Source organism: Apus apus, chromosome 6 (assembly GCF_020740795.1).
Source record: "Apus apus isolate bApuApu2 chromosome 6, bApuApu2.pri.cur, whole genome shotgun sequence".
Taxonomy (NCBI): domain Eukaryota; kingdom Metazoa; phylum Chordata; class Aves; order Apodiformes; family Apodidae; genus Apus; species Apus apus.
Window position 1 is genome coordinate 6,893,339 of NC_067287.1, and position 23,054 is coordinate 6,916,392.

Below are 23,054 nucleotides of genomic sequence, written 5' to 3' on the forward strand. Positions count from 1 at the left end.
TGGCAAAGCCAAATGTCATTGTTGAGGCATAAAATATAAAAGAACTGATAATATAAATGTTTATAGAAAAAGAGAGCAAAGAATTGTTGAAAAATGACAGTGTTCTGAGGAGCTACTCCATCTGCATACGTTTTCATAAACACTATATGGACACTGTCAACTGAACACTAACTCGAACAGGATGCCTAACTCCCCAAGGTTCTGTTAACTAGTCCATTTCAAAAGCTCTGGGTTTTGATTATCTTTATGCTTTGGTTTCCTAAACTTTGATTTTAGTTCCCTCTCAGATCCCAGGATGCTGCTAGAGTCCCTGCTCTGTTGGACATGTTTTTCTGGTCCTCTGACACTCGCTTGGAAAGAAATTTTTACTTCTCTAGGGACCTGCTTCTTGGCACTTTTGATCTCAACAGTCTTCTTGGGCTCACAGAAAGCCTTCACAGCCCACATCCAGAAAGATAGCACATCCTGTTTGCATCAGAGTTCCCCAACGATTTCCCCAGCATCTGTGTTGCTGTTACCTTATGGGACCCCATTTCCACAGAGACTGTATATAGAAAAGTATATCTGCCTACAGCAGAGTGAAGTTTTCATTTTAGGGACAGAATAAGCCAGTATGGAAGAACATCCAACACCTAACGTGGGTGGTAGCTCTGCAAGTCAGGAATAAAGCAGCTGAAGAAAACAGAATGCTGAGAGACTTTATCTGAGCAGCCAGAGCCACAATCTAGATCTACAGAGAACTCTGAAAGCAGGAGCTTGATTCTGCACCGGAGTTGCAGCTCTCAAAAGTTTCCTAATTCCACTCAAACTCAAATTTTCCTAATTCCACTCTGCAGGAAAGAATGGAAGGTTTTTATTTAATTTCATGTATATTTAATTTCTCTAGGAATATAACTCATCCCTAGGCTCCTGACAAAGTAATCTAATCACCAGCTACATATTCACTTTGACCACTCCTCATTCTTGTGTTCTGTAACCAACTCCCATTTCCTCTAATCTATCCCATAGCCTTGCACTCAAAAACTTGAAAGGTAATTTCTACCTCTCTCTCTCTCTCCAAAAAGAACTATTATCCTCATTATGTCTGTACAGTAAAAAAAAAAAAAAAGAAAAAAGAAAGGAAAAAAAAAGGCTGATATCAACCTCATCCTATATTTCCTATATAAAATACTTTTTCTCTACAGAACTACAGGCCCTCGAGTCTGCAGACCCAGAAGTTCTAATCTGCATTGTCAAACATCCACAATAAATCACAGCTGATCTAATACATTATTTTACCACACAAACAACACTGGTATTTTCCACAAATCTTGTTCACAGTCCTTTTTCTCTGAAGTTCCTTTTTCATCTTGTTTGCCTTTTTGCTTTCCAACTTCTGTTTATTCCCTTCCTTGCCTTATTGCAATGAGTCTCAAAAACATTCCATACCCTGTTAAAAGAGCAGGGAGCTTTCTAAAATCCTGCAGCCAGGCAGTGCTCAGCTCCCACATGCTCTCATGACTTACTGAAGCCAAGGAGGCTTCAGCACATACATACACAGTAGGTTTTGCCGTGTGTGTATTTAAGCATGTGGATACATTCTTCTAAATTGCAACATAAGGGAAAAGGAAAACTTTAACAGGAAAGACTGAAGTAAAATACAGAATTTAAAAAGAAGTTTCTTTTTTATTCAATACCTCTTTTCATCTTAGCTTTGGCAATTTCTGTTAATAAAATAGAGGTTTTAACATTTCAAACCCTAGAAAAGTACTGTTAATTCACCTGACAGCTACAGTACTGCAAACCACATGAACTCAGAAGCTTTCCAAAAGCTTTCTTTCTGCTAACAGCTACTGAATTACAGAGGCCATTATCACATGCCATCATTATTACTAACAATTTTACTCACAATAGATGTCAAAGCACTTTAAGGAAATGCAAAAACTACAATAATAATGAGTGAAGTTTCCTTTGTCACCACTATTTTGTAAATGCAAAATTAAGAGGCCCATAGGACAAGGTCTGCCCTTTGAAGATAAACTGGCATTTTGCATTCTGAAACTTTGTATACTAATCTTAAACTGATGGACCTATTCTTCAAAGGCAATTTTACTGCCACTATTTACTATTTATTTTGCTAGGACAACTACTGAACTGCACTGTTCTGTGATGCAATACCATGGTGGAGAAACACAAGGCAGCACTGAGCCAGTTTCAAATGTGAGATGAACTTGTACCTGCATGTCCATAGATCTGTAGTGAAAACACAGCTGTGCAAATCTGAAAACCAAACACAATATGCTTAACTGGATACTCAAAAACTAGCAATCATTCTAAAGCTCCAAGTGCTCAAGGTGATCTTAAAAGGTGAAACAAACTGAAGATCTAAAGTGAGAATTTTGTTCTCCCAGACTATGACTACATCATTTCACAGTATTAAGGCAAATGAATATGTTGGAAAATATATCAGTAAAGAATTCAGTGCAATTTGGTTCATCCTAATTAAATGCTGGCTTTGTATTTTTCCAAAATGTAATAGTAGAGACCCTATGTTTTTTGTGAAACTTTTCTGATATATTTACAGTGCTTTGAACCATTCTACACTTAGGATAAATAAGTCTACAGTCCTGGGGGATAAAATGAAAAGAACTGCCAAAATGGATAGATGGATTTAATGACATGTTTATTTTTACACTGCTTGGTGTTTTTAAGTTTTGCAACCTAAGTTGTGACATGGCTACAATTTGTTTCCTCACTCAAGTAATTTAAGTTGCAATACTATTTCCTGAATTTGCAATTTCAATTTGCTCATTTTCCTCCTCAGACTCATCTTTCCTCTTCATAAAGGTTTGCAGAATCAGTCAAATATGCCTTATCTATGTCCCAGATTAGAATTAATATAGTGTTCTGCTCCTTACCTACTTTAGAAGTGTTCAGGAAGGAAAAATAATTATTACTCTGTGTTTAATTGTGATAAGTTACTAAACATCTCTTCAGAAAAAATAACTAAAAGCTTCTTGTTGGATAAAATAGGAATTCTAATTCTAGTAGTTTCAGCATTTTCTAATTATGATTTTGCAGTTCTAGAGATTCGTACACACTGAGTGCATAGGACAAATAACTCAAAGGTTGATGTTGGTTGTAGCAACATTACACTGTAAAGTGTCTTGGTTCTGTACAGAGATAGGCATTACAGATCTATTTGCTATTAAATTTCTCTTGGAGGTTTGCAGCCATTGCATACAGTGCTCTATATGAATATAAATGTTTTATTGCCTCTCACACACGAGCAGGATGGCTTAGATATAATTCAGCATTAATGTATAGTTAAGGGCAGGCTTTTGCTCATATACATACAGACTAAGATACCACATACAGACAGTTACATGATACAGTATGATTTATGACCTCTCCTCAGGCGTGTACACACAGTCTGGTTTATTATTTATCCATATACATGCACATATATTTACATACACTTACTTTAGACCATTGGTGGCTGACAGCTTTTGTGATATTTCAAAAAAGCAATGAATGTTATTTCGATAGTACAAACTATCAAAACAAATCCCATCTTAAGAGCAAGTTCAGTGTGTGCAGCAGACAACTCCATCAGGCCACTCACAATTACTACTCCCTGCAGGCCTTGGGCCACTGGGTAGCAAGAACATTTCACCTGCACCCAGACTTTCTACCTCAACACCCACACTTTCTACCTCAACACCCACATCCTGGTATCTGAAAGCTCACGTAAGAAAGCTTTTGCCTCAGTCCTGCTCTAGTTGCTCCTCTGTAGTGTGTCCACTTCCCATGCAGGACAGTGCTGACAGGAAGACAGCCCCTCTCAAGATTCCTGAGGAAAATCACAAGTTTTTTTTCACAAGCCAGCATGATTTGAACCCAGCATCTTCAAAATTTGAAAAGATGCTTGTCTCTCACTTGACCAAACGGAGCAATTCAATAACTAGCAGATGTGCAAACAAGCTCTCAGTGCATTTTACTGATAAGTTCCCCAGTCTCCAAAAATGCTGCTCTCCATGAATTAGGATCACAGCTCTGCTACATGTAGCTTGAATAATAATATCAGGGAAACTGTAAAACTTACATACTTATATTTATAAATAGGTATTTGCAAGAGACCAGCAATAGATTTGCCTACTCAAAATAATCTTCCATGCACTGAACAACAACAGTACAAGTTTCAGGTGTGCATCTGTAGAAATCAGGATGAAAGTAAAATATGAGAGCATTTTTAATAAGCACCTTTGTCTGACATTTTCTCTTACATAAAATGAACAAACAGCCAAGCACTTATATGCTCCGCAGAATTTTTTGAAATTTTTGACCTCAAACAGTCTTCCTTATTTTATTTCTCTCTGTATCCTTCCCCATAATGAAACTGTGTAAACATTCAAAAACTAGTCTCTGTTAACTGCAGAAAACAGCACAGGTCTTGTATCTGAAGTGGAATGGACTATCCCTGGGCATATGTGCAACACAAAGCAGACTTCACAGCTGGCTTCAAATCCCAGTGAAGCCCACTCAAAAAATCAGAGGATGAGCAGAAATGTGAAGTACTAAGTATTTACAGCAATGCTTAGACAGCAGCAGCAGTATTTTATTTTGCTCTGATTTGAGAATGAAATGCTTTCAGTGGACAGAGTTTGGAGCTGCCTTTTTTCAAGGACAGGGAGAAGAGTTTTTTATAAGTCATTAAATCAGAGAAGCTAAGCACCCCAGGCATATAGGACAAGATCAGTTGTGTCCAACAACTCTTCTTCACATGTGCTGCATCCATCAAAGGAAGAGGAAGCCCAACCTGCCAAGCAAATGTTTTATATTGAGCTGGAGGGTTCCAAATGTCTCACAACAGTGTCAGATAAACAAAAGGAGACACGAGAAGGTGACAGAGAAGCTCTCACTCAAGTGTTGCTTCTTTTTCCAAGATGAGTGACAGACAAAGAACTTTCCCCTATTAACAACAAAAAGAAAGCTCAGACTACTCAAGCTAGACATCTATGTGAAATATCAATGTCATGAAAAATCTCTTCTAAGATAAAGTATATTTTGGGTGTAAACAGAAACCAAATCTAAATGTCATAAATTATGCTTCCAATGATAACTTTTAATGAGAAAATCAATACCACAGTAAGAACATTTCAGTAATTGCATTAAATATTAAACTCTACTGACCACAGAGATTGCCCACTTACCAATTTAATTTCTTTTCTTCTAGAAATAGATGTATCAGGTAGTTATTGATTGACCAATGGCAACTTGGAGCACCCTTAATAAATGTAATAAATACACATTTCATTTCATGCAAAATTACTATGAAAACAGATCTCCCCAGAACTGTGAGATGGCAAAATGAAAAAAACAATGCACAATCAGCAGAATATTTAGTCTATGACTTCTATTGATTTATGACACAGTTGGATAGCTGAAACTGCTACCTGCCTTAAAACAATCATAACTACAGAAAATCACCAGCCAGGGCCTGTCTCACCACCCCCATGAGGAAGCAGGGCAGGCTGAGGGATTGCTGGGGACACCCCAGAGAAGCAGGCAAGTGTGTGGTGGAGGCAGGGACCAAAGTCAGGCTGAGACATCAGTCCAAGAGTGGACCTGGCTTGTGGTTGGGTGACAAGGCTGGAGGCAGACACCTTGAAGCATCACCACTGCAAGGGCTGATGGCCCCAGGGGGGATGAACTAGAGTCCTGTACCATGGGTGGGGTGGGAGAGGTCCCACGGAGGCTGGTAGGGGCCATTAAGGGCTACTAATGCCCCCTGTGCCCTGACAGTAAGTCAGCAGGACCTACCTACTGAAACAGAAAGTACAGCGATGTTCACCTCAAGTAGCAAATTTGTATGACAAAGAGGAGCCAGCAGAGGACAGATTCAACTGTTGTGAGAAGATCCAGTCTGACAGACCTACAGTCTGGCAGTGGGAAAGTTGCTACATAAGTTTACAGGGTTTTTTTATTATTATTTTTTAAGAAAAATGGATTAAGGGAGAAGTCAGCCTGGGCAGATCCCGCAGCCCCATCAGAACCTGGGCAGAAATGGGAAGCTTGTAAAGGCCGAAGTGAGAGGAGTTAAAAAGCTGTTTTCTATATAATTGAATAATTAAATTGTTTCTTTAATGGGTATAAAAATTTTCCTAATTTAAAAAATATTTCTAGCACTTCCCTACTATTTTTAGTCTACTCACTTCAATAAAGTTACTGTAAATTTAAACCCATGTAAAACAGATATCAGACATTAGCATAAATGTTCTTGCTCTGTAAGTCAGCAAATTTCTCTACTAAAAGTGAGATTTCACAGTCAATTTAAGCTGATCTAAGACCGCACTGCTCCTGAACAGGGCCATCCAACTTCCTTTTATCTCCAGCTGCGTGTTCCCACCACTTCCCTTGTGTGGGCTCTGGAGATCATACAACCAAAGGATAAACAAGATCAGCTCACTGATCCTACTGAAACCTAACACTGAAAATGCTTCGTTTTCTGAAGAGTTGAAAACACCCTTTTCTGTGACAATCTACAGTTAACCCTTGCATAAATTTTTGGTGAAACTGCAGCATCAGACAGAAAAGTAATTGAAAAGTGAGTAAGAAGTAAGATAGTACAAAAAACCCGGCAGTCAGTCACAGGCAGTTAGAATATTTTAAAAGAGCAACTTTCATTATAGATTAGAAAACCCCCTATTCTACAGAGATCCTAATGATCAAGAAGAGAACAGTTAAAATTAAACACATTACAGCAAAGCACTCATTTTGAGAAAGGTACTTCAAATCTACAATTTCTTAGCTCACATGGGAAACACAATACAAGGAAAAAAAATCATTATGAAAATGTTGTTATTTTCTTTTTAATTTTTCTTTACTATTTTTCTAACTTGATTGCTTGGGGTTTTATTTTGCATTTTTAACCTGGTATTGGAGTTTTAAATTTGTGATGTTTTTATCAGGTATTTTTTTGCTAACCCTGCTTGTAAAACAATTAGGAAGATCTTCTTTCCCCCTTTCCAGTCTTCTGTGTTTGTTAGGTTTTATCTGTGTGGTATTGTGATAATAACCATACTGCTCCTTTCTGATGTTTATTTCTTGCTGCTTCTGGTTTTATCTACCATCTAATGTGTGTTGTAACAAGAGAAAGTGTATCTTTTATGGCAGCTAACGATACAGCAATAGAATAAAATGGAAAAAATAGGTTGATCTAATTAATTTATACCATTATCAAGAGGTTTAATGTTTAGAGAACCAGAGAACAGACAGGCAATATGGATAACTAACATAATCCTAGATTAAAATACATTAATTATGAATATCAGTATTCTGAATTTCAAAAAATCATCAACTCAGAAGTGTAATTGCTGGTTTTGGCCTTGTTCTGATGCTTGTATTTTAAAAACACACATTTTAAAAAACTAAACAGAGTGTTTGTAAGGACGATAAACTCCCTATATACAGGTGGAATCCCCCAAAATGAGTTATTAAGATTTTCCAAGTCTCCACAGGCAGTCGACAGTAAATTAAGGGCATCTATGAAGTCTGCTAAAATAAGATTTTTATTGCAGCTATAATTTTCATTACTTAGGCATACCAATTAAGACAAGTAAATATCTTTATTATAGGAATTGTGAAAAAACATCAAGCAGTAAGATTTGTTTGATACAGACCTAAACTGGATTTGAACTGGGGACTTAAAAGTCTTAGATAATGTGTTTAATTACTAATCTCTGTAATATTTGACTTCTTAATGAGTTATTCTTTTGTAGTGTTATTATTAACTGGATTATTAACAATTGCTTGTATGTGTAGCTTCACCTCTGTGGACTGATTTGTATTCTTAACACATTAGCAGCCATTCACACATTAAAAAAAAACACCCAGTATATAGAGATGATAGGAGTTCTATGCACACAGCAACAGGTAAGAGTGGTTCAGGATCAGTAGGAGTTGTATGCCCAAAACCCTACTTAACCACGAGGGTTTTGCATGGTACACTCCCAAATCAACAGCTGGGGCAAAACAAGATTATTTTCTAAAGAATGGGCAAGAGTCACCTGCACACAAGCAGGTTAAATTATTAAAAATGGGATGAGCCTTCTTTCATGTTGATTATGGCCAGAGAGGGAGATTTCCCAGTATCTCAGTAAAGTCACTAAATGTGGCAAGATGCTGAAACACTAACGGTTTCTATTCTGACCTTTTCTACTCTTTATCTTTTTGTCTGTTTTTTTTATCATGTAACCTCTTAGGGAAGGAAATATTGCCTCCTTTTATGTTGGGAAATTGCCCAGAACACTGCAGACACTACCCAAACAAAGAGTAAGTATAATAATAACAAATATAGGAGGAGGAGGTTTACTTGACCCTATATCAACAGCCCCCTAAACACTCCTATCGAACTTAATGGAATTGTAACCTGCTTAGTGCTTTAAGTAAAATTGCCCATAATTAATTGCACCAATATAATTAATGCTATCAAAATGAACAACAGATGCATTGCTATGCAAGCAAGACATAACTGAATTTTTTTTGGAGTCATATATGATACTTGATGTAGCCACTTAGAAATACATAAATACCTACCTTTTGGGTTGTCCTGAGATGGAGTTAAATAAATCCAGGGTTTCCTCTCAGTTCTGCTCCAGACTTCATAATCTTCAACATGACACTGTTGCTAGGTAAATCTCTGTGCCTCCATCTCATAATCTGTGAGACAAAGATAATGGTTTTCTTCTCAAGGCATTTGGACATACACATATAAAATGCAACCTAAGAGTTCAATACCATTAGCACACTTCTCTCCACTGAGAAAGGTCTCAAAGCAAAACTTTTCTCTTTGATCTTGTTGCTGTAACATGCCCTCTGCTAGTCCTCAACAACACATTTTAAGCAGTGTATGATAAAAAGGTCAATGTAATGAAATAAACTCTGCAAATAATTCATTTTTGCTAGATTTAATTATGATAAATCTTCTCTACTGTGATAACATTTTTTAACCTTTATAATTTCACAAAGTGCTTGTATCAGATTCTGCTAGTCCCTCATATTTCATGCCATGTAGTTCCATTTATCTCCCATCTATGAAATACAGCATGAGCATGACATTTCATATTTTAGAAACTTGCACCATTGCTCAAGGAACACTGCCTTCCTCTATCATTAATACCAACATTGTGATTCAGACCCATGGCTTCCAAGTCTTTTAGGTTAATTTATTGCAGTAATAAACCAATTTATCTATTTACTGCTAGTATTTTACATAACAATGTAAATATTTGAAAAACCTAATATCAAGACTTCAATTATCCTTAAAATTCAGTTAATACTTCCATTGTTTTACATTCATGATTTTGCCATCAGCTATTAAAATGTCAGCCTTGGGCACCCCACTGAGATTTGTTTAATTCTTGTGGATTCTTAAGGGTATTTGGTATATCAGATAGTAAAACAATCTTCGTAGTTATCAGAGTCTCTCCTCTTAATCAAGAGGGATTTTGCTATCTGTACTTTACACAGAAAGTGCATATCATTGAAGAACATAGTCTGTACAGGAAAATAAAGAAGCTGTAAGTATCTATATAAGGAGAGAATAGGTGAAAAATAAGCAACTGCTATTGAAAACACTGTCATAAATTAGCAAGCAGGTGCAGTGGTATCATAGGCCAAGGCTGTATTTGCAGCTCTGTTAGCAGTCTGTGGGTCTGTCTCCCCTCCTGCTAACCACAGAGCTTTTCTTGGGGAAAGCTATCTTCATAGTTCAGCACTCAGCATGTTTTTGATTTAGGTCCTGGGAAAAAGAGATTTGACTCCACATGACTGTTTCTCCCATGAGTCAGCTTTCAGTTTCATTTCTGATTCTGGACAGTACTGGTAACCATATTTTAAAAACTGACATAAAATGAATGAAGGTTCATTTTTTTAATTATTTGTTGGTTTTCTCACTGAAAAATGCTAAAATTTTAAGCATGTCTCCAATACTATAATGCTAATATTGACAATTCTTAATGGCCATACGCAGAAAATTTGAGAACAAGTTTCTCAGATCAAAATCACTGAAAGCTGGGTTTATGCTTTTGAAATACAATTTTTTTGCTACAAAGTGTGACCTTATAGGACAATCAGGACTGGTAGCATTAATGCTAATAATAAATGCAATTCTGAAGCCTTTAGTTAAGAAAACATAATGGAAACCCAGAATTACTCGGTTTGTGTCAAGCATGTTCAGTGGCAATTTAGCCTGAGTAAAGCTACCAAAAGTGTCTTAAAAAGCTGATTTAAAAAATGGAAAAAATCAGTGCAGTTTTATTCCCCTGAAGACCCTTTAAATAGAAGGCTTGATTAAGTGAAAGTTAGCTAATGACTGCAAAATATATCTTTCAAGAAAATACTGAGTCCGTAGTAAAATAACCTGGCAAGATCTTGAGAAATTTAACCTGTGGAAAATTCAAACAAGGGCCAATGGATAGATCAAGATTTCTCAATCACCCCAGTAGCACAGAAAACAGAAGCAAAACTACGAGTGAAGGAGACATTTGAAGGGCACTTGCACCTCTTCTTTACCACTAAGCTAGAGGATTGTTGTTTTGTTTGACAAACATTTCAAAACATGTGTTTCACCCACAACTTCTAAGACAAGAAATAAATGAGCTTGGTGTACAGTGAACAGGCAATTTGGTTACCAGGGAATCTCACTGCTTTCCCTGGTAGCCTATTTGGCTGGATGCATTAAGGACTAATTGTAATTGTGCATCTGTGGACACAATCCCAGTTGCTCTTTGGGAAATGTTCTGGGAAAATGCCTTGGCAAAGAGACTGCAGGACTAGTTTAGAAATGAAAGTTTTAAGTGTAGATGAAGAGCTGGAAACACATGTCCAAAATAATTATTCTGTAGCACTGTGAAATGTGTTAAAGGACATTTATCAGCACAATAAAATGTAAATACTAATAATGCATTTCTGTTAAGACAAAGGTATTTCACAGATACAAGTATAAAAGCACACTCCTCTTAAAAAAAAGCCAACTGCAGTTCCCAGGACTTCAGTCCCCTAGGCATACTCTCTTTGAGCACAGTTAATGCATATAAGGCTGTACCTCTCTGCGTTGCTTTAATGTTTAAGCCTGTTGCAAACGCCCAAACTGAATATATTTTAAATAAAAGATGTGTTTAAAGTAATCCTAAGTTTATAAATCCAAGCACTCAAAGTTACACGATGCCATAAAATTTAAGAAACCTAGAAAGTAAAGATTGTTAAACATACTGGATTTGTTTCTAACCCCGTACTCCCACCCATTGTACTCCACTCCTATCCATTAAAAAAATAATCTAAAATCTAGGGGAGCATCTATAACCTTATGATCATCATACAGAAATGCCATTATGTGGAACCTTGTAAAAATATTGTCAGCAGTACTTTACTGTACTCTACAGCTGACATTTCAGCCTGTCCCTTCTGCAATTAGTAGTCGCAGTAATAAGATTTTGAAGTTGAAATCACTTTAAAGGAGAAAAGCTGCTTTTTCATCCCTTTTTCAAAGCATACAATATGATTGGCAAAGAATCAGGAATAATAAGACAACTGGTTGACGTAAACCCCAGGAGGAACAGAGCAGCTTTTGTTCTGAGCTCTCATCAAAATCTTGGAAATCTTGCAATAGGAAACGTTGCTGGAAAGTAGGTTCTTATTCAGAGTTCTTACATGTCAGGCCTGTAATATCTGAAATCTTTTATCTGCTTCAATAATTGTTGTACACAGTGCCATTTGCTGCCTGTAGCTAAAACAGCTATACACCTCACTCTTTAGAATTTTCTTAACACAAAATATATATATATAAAAATTTCTCCATTAATGTATCATTGTTCTTGCTGTCCCACTGGAGCTGCCGGTTATTCTGATCGTTAATGCAACAATTGCTGCAAAGCACACAATAAACAATGCAAGCAGGAATACTATAGCTCATGGAACAAATGCCTTAAAAAAAAGCATACCTTAGAGCACTGTACACAAACAGATCACGCTTCCTAGACTGTATGTTAAATGTAACATTAAATGTGAAAAAGCCTTCTGTAGGTTAAAAACAAAGGTTGTAAAGTCGACATTACTGAGTCAGAAAAACTTACGGTTCAAAAAGCTGTAGTGTATCCACCAAAAAGACAAGCTGAGCTATTGTAAGCATTTAAAAAAACCCACATACCATTGGTCCTAAACTTACAAGCCTTCTCTGCATACAGGCAGCTTTGGTAGGCATGCCAGTGCTTTTGTAAAACTCAAAACTGTAAAAACGTTGTCAGTGAGGACCAGTGTCACCTCTTTAATTTTTTTTTTTATTTAAATAAGGGGGGGGGAATAAATTTACTTGTGGAGCATGCATCAGCTGTATACTTTGCTGTGCAAGTGCTCTCACCAAATCTGTTTTTAAGTGTGCATTGTCATGTAATTCGAGTTTCTTGGAGCTGATTCCTTCAGTTGATTCAGTCTAGTAGCTTAGAGGAGAGCACTCACTCCACAAAACTACTTGAGCTGCTGAGCTCTTGTTCCCACTGCATCCGCTTCTGTACAATGCTCAGATTACTTTTGGGGACATATCTCACAGACATGAAATCAGATGTTTTGTGTGGTACTGTGTATAATGCTTACAACCACACCAAAGGAACTCTAACTAAAGTACCAATCCATTCAGGTTGCAAGCAACGGTAAGAAAGCACTAGTTATTATTTTAGTTAGCTTTGCATATTCATCGCTGAAATTCTTCAGAATCTCAAGCAAATGGATCAGTTACACCAATCACCTCTTTTGTGGTCTCCATAAAAGTAAAGAAGTGGCTAGAGCTCAACTATCATACAGACCTGTAATGTGGTTCAAAGCATTCCTAGGTCAGAGTGTGGCAGAAAGGCATTATACAGTGAGAATACTGAGCTGGATATGTTTGCATAAGGAAGCAGATTGGTTTTGACTAGATGCCTCTTATGCCTTTGAAAAACAGAGGCAAAAAAAGCATCTTTTTGGAAGAAGGAAATGTTATTCTAACAAAGATTTCTCTGACAGAGAATTGATGGTGTGAAATTTGTTTCTACTATTGTTCAGAGAAAAAAACCCCACCAACATGAATATTTTTAATATAAATTACACCGAGAAATACTCAGCTCAAGGGGTAAGTCCAAAGCAGTTTTCATATAAAGTCAAAACCAAACAAAGGAAAGCCTTGAGGAAAGAACCAGAAAAGGTACCAGAGTAGTGTGTATTGATGTCACCAAGTGCCTTTTGATTACATCAATGAACAAAATATGCTATGAACCACAGAAACCAAGGTGCCATCTGTAGCAGCCCAATGGCATTTTCTCCTGTCCTGTGGTAGGTACCATGTTCAGGCTTTATTTTTAGAGATGAGTAAGGTCACGGGTCTGCAACTGCTAGAGGTAGGAAAGTAGAACCCACTTATTGCAGCTTTCTCTCCCATTGGAATCTCTACTCTCAAGAACACAGCAGACCTCATTTAAGCAAGACAATAGATTAAAGCTATATTAAAGATCAGCATTATTAGTTTGTATGTTTATAAAGTACAACATATTACCCATGTTCTTGTAAGATGTTGCTCTTTTTTTCTCTCATTTTTCCATTTCCAATTTCAGTTACAATCTCTTAATTTTGAAACATAAGACATGAGCCATCCCTCCTGACTGGTCATTGGCTGTATTCAAGTTGCCAAGTGTTCATAAAATGGTCACTGGTCACATGTGTGAGCTTTCATATAAAGTAACTTTCCATTAAAAAATATGTTTATAAAAGTCGTAGTCTAGCGTGTTCTTACAGACCTCTGAGAGATACCAACACCAGAAATAAAAGAAAACTTAAGTGGATCCCAGTTGGAGGTAAAAATCCATTTAACAATATAGATGTATTTGCTAAGTACTGGACGTTTAGAAAACATTTGGGTATAACGTGAGTTGTTTCTTCTGCTTTCAGAATGAAATGTTAGGTTGGAGGGGATTTTTCAGGATGGAGGACTGAGGGGGAGGAACAAGGGGAGACACGGGGTTTTATTGAGGAGCTGCGGTGTTGAGCAGTCAGTGGTAGGTGGATACTGCTTTGCAGAGAAATCCTGCCAGCTACAGCAAGAGGAAAAGGAAGATTACTTCTTTGTTTTCATTCTATTCACCCACACTTGTACCTGTGACACAGATGCACTGATTTCAGCTTTTTAGTTATTTTAGAAGCGCTACAGTGATGCCAGCTGGTAGAGCCAAGAGCTTTCAGTTAAACACAGAGAGAGGAGCATTGTATAAATAGAAGTCAGTTAAACAGTTCCCGAAATTAACTGGTGCTGTGTAGCCCAAGGCTGTAAGAAATCTTGACTGGGCCAGCAAACTTTCAAGCCTGCATCCTGCCTATCTTCCTGCCGTAGGGAGCCTTTGTGTGAGGCTCATTGTTACACAAAGCAGCTACTTCAGCAAAGGGATCGCTTCAGGAATTTAAGCCTGATTTGAGGGGATTATCAGAAGTCATTGTTTTGATGCTTCTTAATTTTCAGGGTTTAACAGGAGAGATGCTAACCCATGGTCCAGTTCATCAAACTATATTCTGAATTCATTGCTATTCATGTCAAGATAATTTACCATAAACTCTAAAATGGAGTTTTACAGAGTATATTAATTCATGCACTGGAAGTTTCTCCAGATCATTTACCCTCTGTTTAAACATAATCTCTTCTGCATTGAGTACTCATTAAGCATTCTAAATATCACCATAAAGATCTAAAGATCTGAATATTATTTGATGCTCAGTATTTATTGAAGGTATTTTCTTACCCAGTACTCAACTAATCACAATATACCAGAGCTAGCTGCAATTTTCAGGTCAGTGAATCAGAAGCCAAGATTTCTTACTGTTTTCCCTCATTGCTTCTGGGGAATAAGTGTTAAAGTTATGCTTAGGAATTACTCTGGATGGCTGACATCAATTTCTAAATCTCTGTGTCAACTTTTGTCAATTGAAAATCCTCAATCTGCAAAGCCCTGCTCTGCTTATTGGTCCTCATTATTTTTGAATTAATGATATTTTGGAGGGAATATCCCATGTTTCTTTTTAATGAGGAGCCTCAGAATTTTTCCCTAACCAACTGACAGGTAACTCTCCTCACAGGCAATGGTAGATAGGCACTATTAATACTAAAGTCATTCAGTTTGGAGTCTCTGCCTAAGCTACAAATTTATCCCCCTCTAGCTTGTTAACTTAGTCCAGGCAAACATTCCTTCCAAACATTTCTTTTTGGATTGCAGAGATTCTATGCTAAAAACAAAATACAAACTGAAGTAAAAGGTGTAGTATATTCTATCTATGAATTCATGGCTAGTAAAAGTTTTTCTGCCTTGATCAGTAAAAGAATAGTTCTTCACCAATTCATTAGAACTTCACTGTAGAAATGTATAGACTAATGATCTGAGGAGTCCATTTTTGCATGCCTACATGTATAGTCAATGTTCAGAAGCATGTTTAATTAAATCTTCAAACTAATGGCAAACCATCATCACCTGCATGTTGAGTCCTTTTCATTCCTCTCATCAGGGGCACTAAGTTGGGTTAAATTATTTGTTCTCCATGTCCAAAACTCTCCTTCAGTGTCTAAATGAGGGACCATTTCATGCTGTGTGATCTCAACTTCCCTTGATGACAGCTCTATCCTACTGGAACTATGAAACTGTCAACATCAAGAGCAAAATTTAGGTGTGCAGAAGACAGAAATGGCTCAGCAGCTATCCCACAAACTCTTTCAATAGAGGTCAACAACCTCAGCATCTATGGGAAAACCTGCAAAACTCAATATTTCCATCAAACAGCCCTAAATAATGTGGCTAAAAGTTTCTTCCTGGCTGGAAGTAAAAGAAAAATATTTTGTACACATTACAGTTTCAGAAAACGAGTAGATAGTACAGACACGAGAGACATGGAACAAGGCAACAGGTCACTTTGATCTAGCAGAGGTGAAAGCTGTGCGTGGTGAGCCTTTGACAAGTAATGCCTTGCAGTGTATGTGAGGCAAGTTTGCATCTCTGAGAGAAGGGTATTGCCACAGTCACTGTAAGGTAACTTGAGGTCACCTTCATCAACAGATCAAACCCAAAGATGTCTGTTTTTTTTTCTAATCCCCCCCCCTGCCACCTACCTAACTTAAGAAAGATAAATTTATAATGTCTGTTTCCTAACCTGACCCATACAATATGAGATCATCTAATATTCAAGGTTATCAAGGTTATATACATGTTATCTTCTTTTTAACCCACATTAAGCTGATGCAGCATTGGTTAAACAGCTTGCCTGGAGTCATCCAGCAGATGAAAGGTAGAGATATTAATAAAACCCTGGAGTCTCAACTGACAAGTTCTTGTAGGAAGGATCGGACTGTAGTTCCTCTCCAGGTAAATTAAAATGTTGTGGTTTATGTCAACAGAAATATGGGAATTTCCACACTGCATTAGATCCCAGCACATACTGTGCAGTATCCCTCATCTGACAGTGCACAGCAGTAAAAAAAAATCATCCTCTCCCACCTTGCCCAGCTGAAAAAATGCATTTTCACATTACTGGGAGGAAGATCTAATGGCTTGTCCCACTACTGTTAGTCTTGATCCTAGCAATATAATTCCACCACTTCCCTCAGATGGGTTCCAATTCCACACAATGAGCCAATTTTGGGAATGAAAACATCAGAAAAACTACCCTGCCAGAAACAGAAAGTGAATAGTCATCTATCCCTTCTCTGCCTGAATCTTTGCTTCCTATGCTTACTATGGAAGCAAATATTACTGGTTGTAAGAACTCTGGATATATACAATATTCATATAAGCATATTCTCCTTTCTGGAATCCCTTTGTACTTTTAGCTTCAGTGATCTAAAAACTGTAGCAGCACACACAACACGTCTGGCCAGTGACCTCCCTCTGCTACTGGTACTCAGGCACACCAGCTGTGTGGCTTCCTCAGCCAAAGGAGCAATAGGTCACCACTATTTTAAGTTCATTGACTATCCCCTTATTTTAGTCTTGTAAAATTAGAAGACAATAAGCTCCTCCTCTCTTTTCTCTAGGCCATTCATTATTTTATAATTTAGCCCCCTGTTATTCATGTTCATTCAAAACTAACAGTGTCACTCTGTTTTGCTCATGCCCTTGCCCTGAAACAGTCTCATGACCCCATCCTGGGTACCTCCCCTGACAAGGACAACCAAAGAAATATTTTGCTCATTTCAAAATGTACAGCATTTGCTCTTAGCATTTTCATTCATTTTCACAAATACAATATGCACTACAAGAGTTAGATTCTGTATCACTTTCCTGTTCATGAGTTGATTTAACCTCATGCGAAGTTGATATAAAACACAACTATTCTAGCAATGTAGAGTTTTGCATTTGTTATTTATCAATATAAATTATATTACCAAGTAAACAGGAAAAGAAAACCTGACCTATGAAAATACAACCATGTTAATTAAAACATACTGTCTGACTCTTACTAAATGATACATTTCTAAATATTTTAGAGGCATGCCTTTTCAAACAACTCTGGGGATTTGCAGTTGCCTACTGAGCTTTTCTTTTCTAGGTCACTTGTTAAATCTACCCCAGGTCAGCACTGACTGAAAATTATTAGTGTCTGGCAGCTGTTTTCTAGTCTACATGAAATGAATTAGTAGTTTCATTCCACTTCCTAATGGACAAGTGGCCCCATCTTACACTTGCAACTAAATTACACCCTGTTGATTACTGCAGGGAAAGAACTAAATAAACTCTTTTTATTCTGTAGGTAGGTTCCCATGGTTAGGAATGAGACTGGTGGGACCTAATATAGCACTACTCTACAAAAAAGAAAGCCCTCCAACTATGGAACTCCTGTAATCAGAACAGATAAAATGCTATTTTGGTGATTATTGTGGTCCTTGGAGGTTCTTTGTCATGTGGTTCGGTGGGGAATATGCTACAGGTTGTCTACTGTTACAGTTCAAAAGAGAATTGTCCCCTCCACAACATTTCACAGTTCAAAGGGAGGAGAGTGTGTGCAGGTATGTATGTGTGTATGGCTACTTGCATATGCATAGAAGAAACCAGAGGAATAACCCACAAAGTTTCCTGTTTCATAGTAGTAGAAATAAAATGGCTATGTGATATAGCTAAAATTATCTCTAAAATGTTTTAATAATAGCCTGGTGGACAAACAGATAAAAAGAATTTCTATATAATAGCAAGAGATGGAAATTGTAATATCATCCATGTTTCACTTTGATTCCTTGTGCTCTACTTGCAATAAGAATAGAGCAGGTTTTCCTGCCTTGAAAGCCTCCATTCTTACCCTTCCACAAGCATTGCATTCCTGTCTTTTTAGAGTAGACACAAGCACAAATGCACCAAGATGTATTAATAAAGAACTTCGTGACTGGGCATTCGTATTTAAAATATTTCTCACCCAAATAAAGTTTTAGTTAAGTCCATTATTTTCTCTACTTTCTCTTTTCTTTTTTCCTTGGACAATAAATAAGTCTCTGTGAATCTAGTACTATCCCTGTCCTTACTGAGCTAGGACAAATTCCCCCTATGGCTCCCATTTTCCTCTGTATTTTCATTTGTCATTCTGTTCAGCCTGCAGCAATTCAAACAGACCTGCTCCTTGACTGAGAAATCTTCACCTCCTCCTACCCACACAGATAAGGTTGCTTTTCTGTGACTTTGTGACAACTGAAAATAAAAAAGAGGGACTATCAACTTCATCTGTCACCATCTTTTCATGCTTTTGTCCCTCAATGCCCCTACTGTCTCTGTTCTTATTTGTTTGCTGCATCTGAACGTATTGTTCAGCTTTCCTTCTTTGCTACTCCTCACTCTCTTCACTGCTTAACCTAACTTCTTCTAAAGCAGCCTTCATTCCACAAATAAAAATCTGTCAACTTCAAGGTGATTTCTCCACCTTGAGAACAATACCAGGATCTGGGTTGTGCTTGGCTCCACACTCTTTCCATAATTCACCACATTACTATTTTGAAAAGCCAGATACACTTTCATAAGCCAGATGGGTAAGTTACACTGGCTCCTGAGATTACTTTGCTGTTATTAGCACTTGCAAGTAAATAATTGAGCTGATATTGATCTTTCCGTTATTTTGTGTATGGTATTTTCTGTTGGACAAGCTATTCTGGGATGGTTGTACATAGGACTTTATTTCATTGTTACATGTACAAGCATTGTATATACAGTCTTATTTTTACATATTTGCCTTTTATCCTTTGTCACCGAGATACCTGCTTTTAAAATTTTGTTCTGGGGGCCCTGCTCACAAGCTATCTCTCTGAGAAGGCATTTACTTGGTTTCCATGTAATGGATATTACAAAGAATCAAAAGTGAACTAACCAGTGTTTTGTTACCCAGAACTAAAAGTCTTTTCAGAAACTTTAGAACAAAGAATGGGCATGAGGCCAGTTAAACACTCACTGCCATTTCTTGTTCATCTGTCCCTGATTGGAGTGTAAGACGTTGCACAAGTTTGGCTTTGCAATCAGCGAGACATTATCTAGAAGTAGAGACAACCCGTTGTTCTTTATTACACTACTTCTATTTCATTGTGTACATACAGTTAATAATAACAGATAAAAATGCACATTAAAATTCTGTAGAGTGTTTAATATCAAAAGACACATTCTGGTAGCATCCAAGCTACCATTCCAATAATTTTAAAAAACAACAAATGTGGTTGTATTCCCTAGCATCTGTCATGACGCACTCAAAGTATTTGCTTTTAGACTGCAGCCTTTCCCTCAGTAGGGTACTGATTTAAAACCTGATTTCTAAGAATACAATTAAACTTTGCTTTTACCATGTCAGGCACTGACCTCCTCCTAACCTGTGCATTCTGGCTCTGTATGTTTACATTTTGCTTTTACTTGCCTCCTTTTGCCTTTGATTGCTACCTTTCTTATAGGAAACCACCTTCCACTGCCAGTAAGACAGACAGATGATGAAAAGGCTCCTCTGTCTCTTTGTTCATAAGATTTGAATTGTGTTTGACTGTTATTCAAAGACTAACACGTTGGTCATGACAGGCCGTTCTCAAATCTCTACAAGAGTGGTTCTTGCACAATCAGCCAGGATGAACAGCAGCACAGAATGTGTGATTTTATATGATACTGTGAGATCTGCATTTTCAAGGTACAAACACACTTCATACAAGCAGTACAGTTTGCTGTATTGGTCATCAGAGACTTGCTCAACAGCTCTGGCACAGATTCATTGCTTGGACACTAAAATCTGACATTTGTGGCTGAAAGTTGCTTCTCTCTTAGAGCACAATCAGCATTTTATGTACTACTCAATGCTACTTTGTTTTTAGGCACCAGAAGGGTACTTTCTCAACACTGATTTCCACCTCACATAAAATTGATCTTGCTACCCTAACAGCACCTGAAATCCTAAAGAAGGGGACATAAACTCTTTTGAATTTAGCAAAAATACATAGCACAGAAGTTAGACAAAGGCTCAGATCCTGTGATCATCAGGCATGTGATATTTCAACTTTCACAGACACTGCAGATCTCAAAGGAACGGAATCTCAGATCAGAACGTAGGTTAATGGGACTGAACTAGGGTCAACAAGTCCCAACAAGTCTGTCAAAGCAGTCAATAGCTTAACATTATCTTTTATTGGGTAACTGTTCCTAAAGCTTATTCCTCTGATAGTTAAAAACTTTGTCATGCCTTTACAATGTGTATTTATCAAATTACATGCAGTCATTGCTGTGCCAATACTGATCCAAGTATTTATTTTCTTTTTCAGATGTCTATTATCCTGCTTCTTTCTCCATTTTAACATCCATTCTGTGAACTAAGAGAAAGAAGCTTTCAGACTCCTCTTCCAGAAGCAGCATTCCATTCCACACTGCTCCCCAATCATCCTTCTTCGCACCTATTCCATTTTAACTCATTTTTCTTGTTAAGAACTGTAAAAAGTATTTCAGAAGACACCTTTCCAGTGCTCAGTTTGGCAGCAATGGTACATCTTTCTCCCATCATTATACCTTACTTGATACATTCAGTGAGCTAGGGCACCTCTTTCTCAGCTGCATATGAGAAATTCAGATTCATCTTGCAACTGGCTAGTATATTTATGTTTTTCTCCTTTCTTTCATGTCTGAGGATAACCCAGTTTCAACAGTGACGGCTCATTTTCCACCAGTAGTGAATTTCATTAACTTACTACTTCTTGCCCCAAAGTTAATGCAAAAAAGTGTAACTGGTTTCAACAGTGAACCTTGAAGAGCTCTACTGATTGCCTTCCTGCAGCCTACTGTTTCCCTTTCAGTGTCATCATTGTTATTTCCTTTTATAAACTTCCTCATCCATATTAGATACATTGTATTAATTCCTATACAGTCTACCACAAACTAAGCTCATCAACACTCAACATCATACTAAATGCTTTACTAAAGTCTAGGCAATTGGAGTCTATTTCCTTTGCCTAGAAAATTATCAGTGAAAGCTCTTAAGTGCTCTGTTACAATATACATTTATAAATTTGACTTCCTTTTTGCTCTATTTTCCATTTATGTCCACATTTTTAAATATCCTTCCCTCCAGAGGCTGATCTAAATCTTCACATTCTAATAAGACAACAAAAGCAATGGCAGCCCATGTTACTATTTTTAAATGTAGGCCATGCATTTGCCATTCAGAAATCACACGACTTTGTCCTGGTTTTAACAGACTTACTAAAAACTAACTGCTTCAAGACTTCTCAGTTAACAGTTGTTTCAGAATTTGATGGAGCTGATATGGTTCTTCCAATATGATCACATGGCCCATCTTGAGCTTTGCTTCCATGTCCAGGAGGGCAGTTTCCATTTCTACATACTCATTCATACTCATTCATACTCATTCATATCAGATGTTGTTGCCTTTATCCATTTATTCAACACCTCCAATGTTTTTTAAAGGTGAGGAAAATCTATAATTTATTTCTCTCCTCATCTAAATTACACTGCTCCTTTGACTAGGCTTAGATCCTTTGTAGATCTTTATCAAAGCAGCAGAGAAGGACTGACAAGCTACTTCGTGGAAGGTAAGTATTCCACTTTTCACTACAAAACATGTAGAAAACTTTCTAAGACTGACTTGTAAGGTGCATGTTAAAAACAGATCAAGTTTTTTCTAATCCCCAAGTGCATTTTGACAGACTCCAGGAATTGAATAGTCTCTTTCTGAACTCAGTAAAATGTTACCCATTCTGCCTTGAAGACGATGCGAGAGTGAAGTGGTTGATTAGTTTGGTTTCAGTTTTAAACCACACGGCAATCAATCCTTCCCAAAAAACCTTTATGTTGGTGGAATAATTGTTATCAAGCAACTTTGCTTTAACATCTTCTTTGCTTAGAAAAGAAGAGGGAATAAAAAACACAGCTTTCAAACCACAGAGCAACCGTTGAAAACTTAAAACCACAATACCCAAGAACAGACAGCTTATGATTACCTAACACAGAATGTGGTTTAAACTGGGCATCGCACCAAGTTTTTCACAGAAACCCAAAGGAAAAATGGAGTATAAGTATCCATGGTAACAGTGACCCTTGCCTGGCACCTGAAGAGATTTTTCTAGAAAAAGACAGGTAGAAACATTTATCAGGGTCCTCAGAAGTAGCAAGGCTTCTTCCTGTTTTTAGAAGTTAAAAAAAAGATAAAATAGCACTTAGAACAGACTGTCCCAAACACAGACTGTAACAGAAATATTTTTAGAATTCCCCTCTTGTATGTTTTTCACAATATTCACTCAGTAGTGAAAAATAACCTGAGAAATATAGAACCATCTACCTAAAATAATGGCAAATTCCTAGAATAACAAATTAATTTATAAAGTGAGTATTTAAAGACTAAACTCTTTCTTCCCATGTTTAGTGGCACTGAACTCATGAATGAAGGAAGAGGATGGTAGGCTACAATTTTTAATGGAAAAAGTTTTAAATGTAAATTCACCTAAAGTGGAACCATCACTGCTAAATATTGAAGTTTCTATACTTGAATGGCATTTTTCT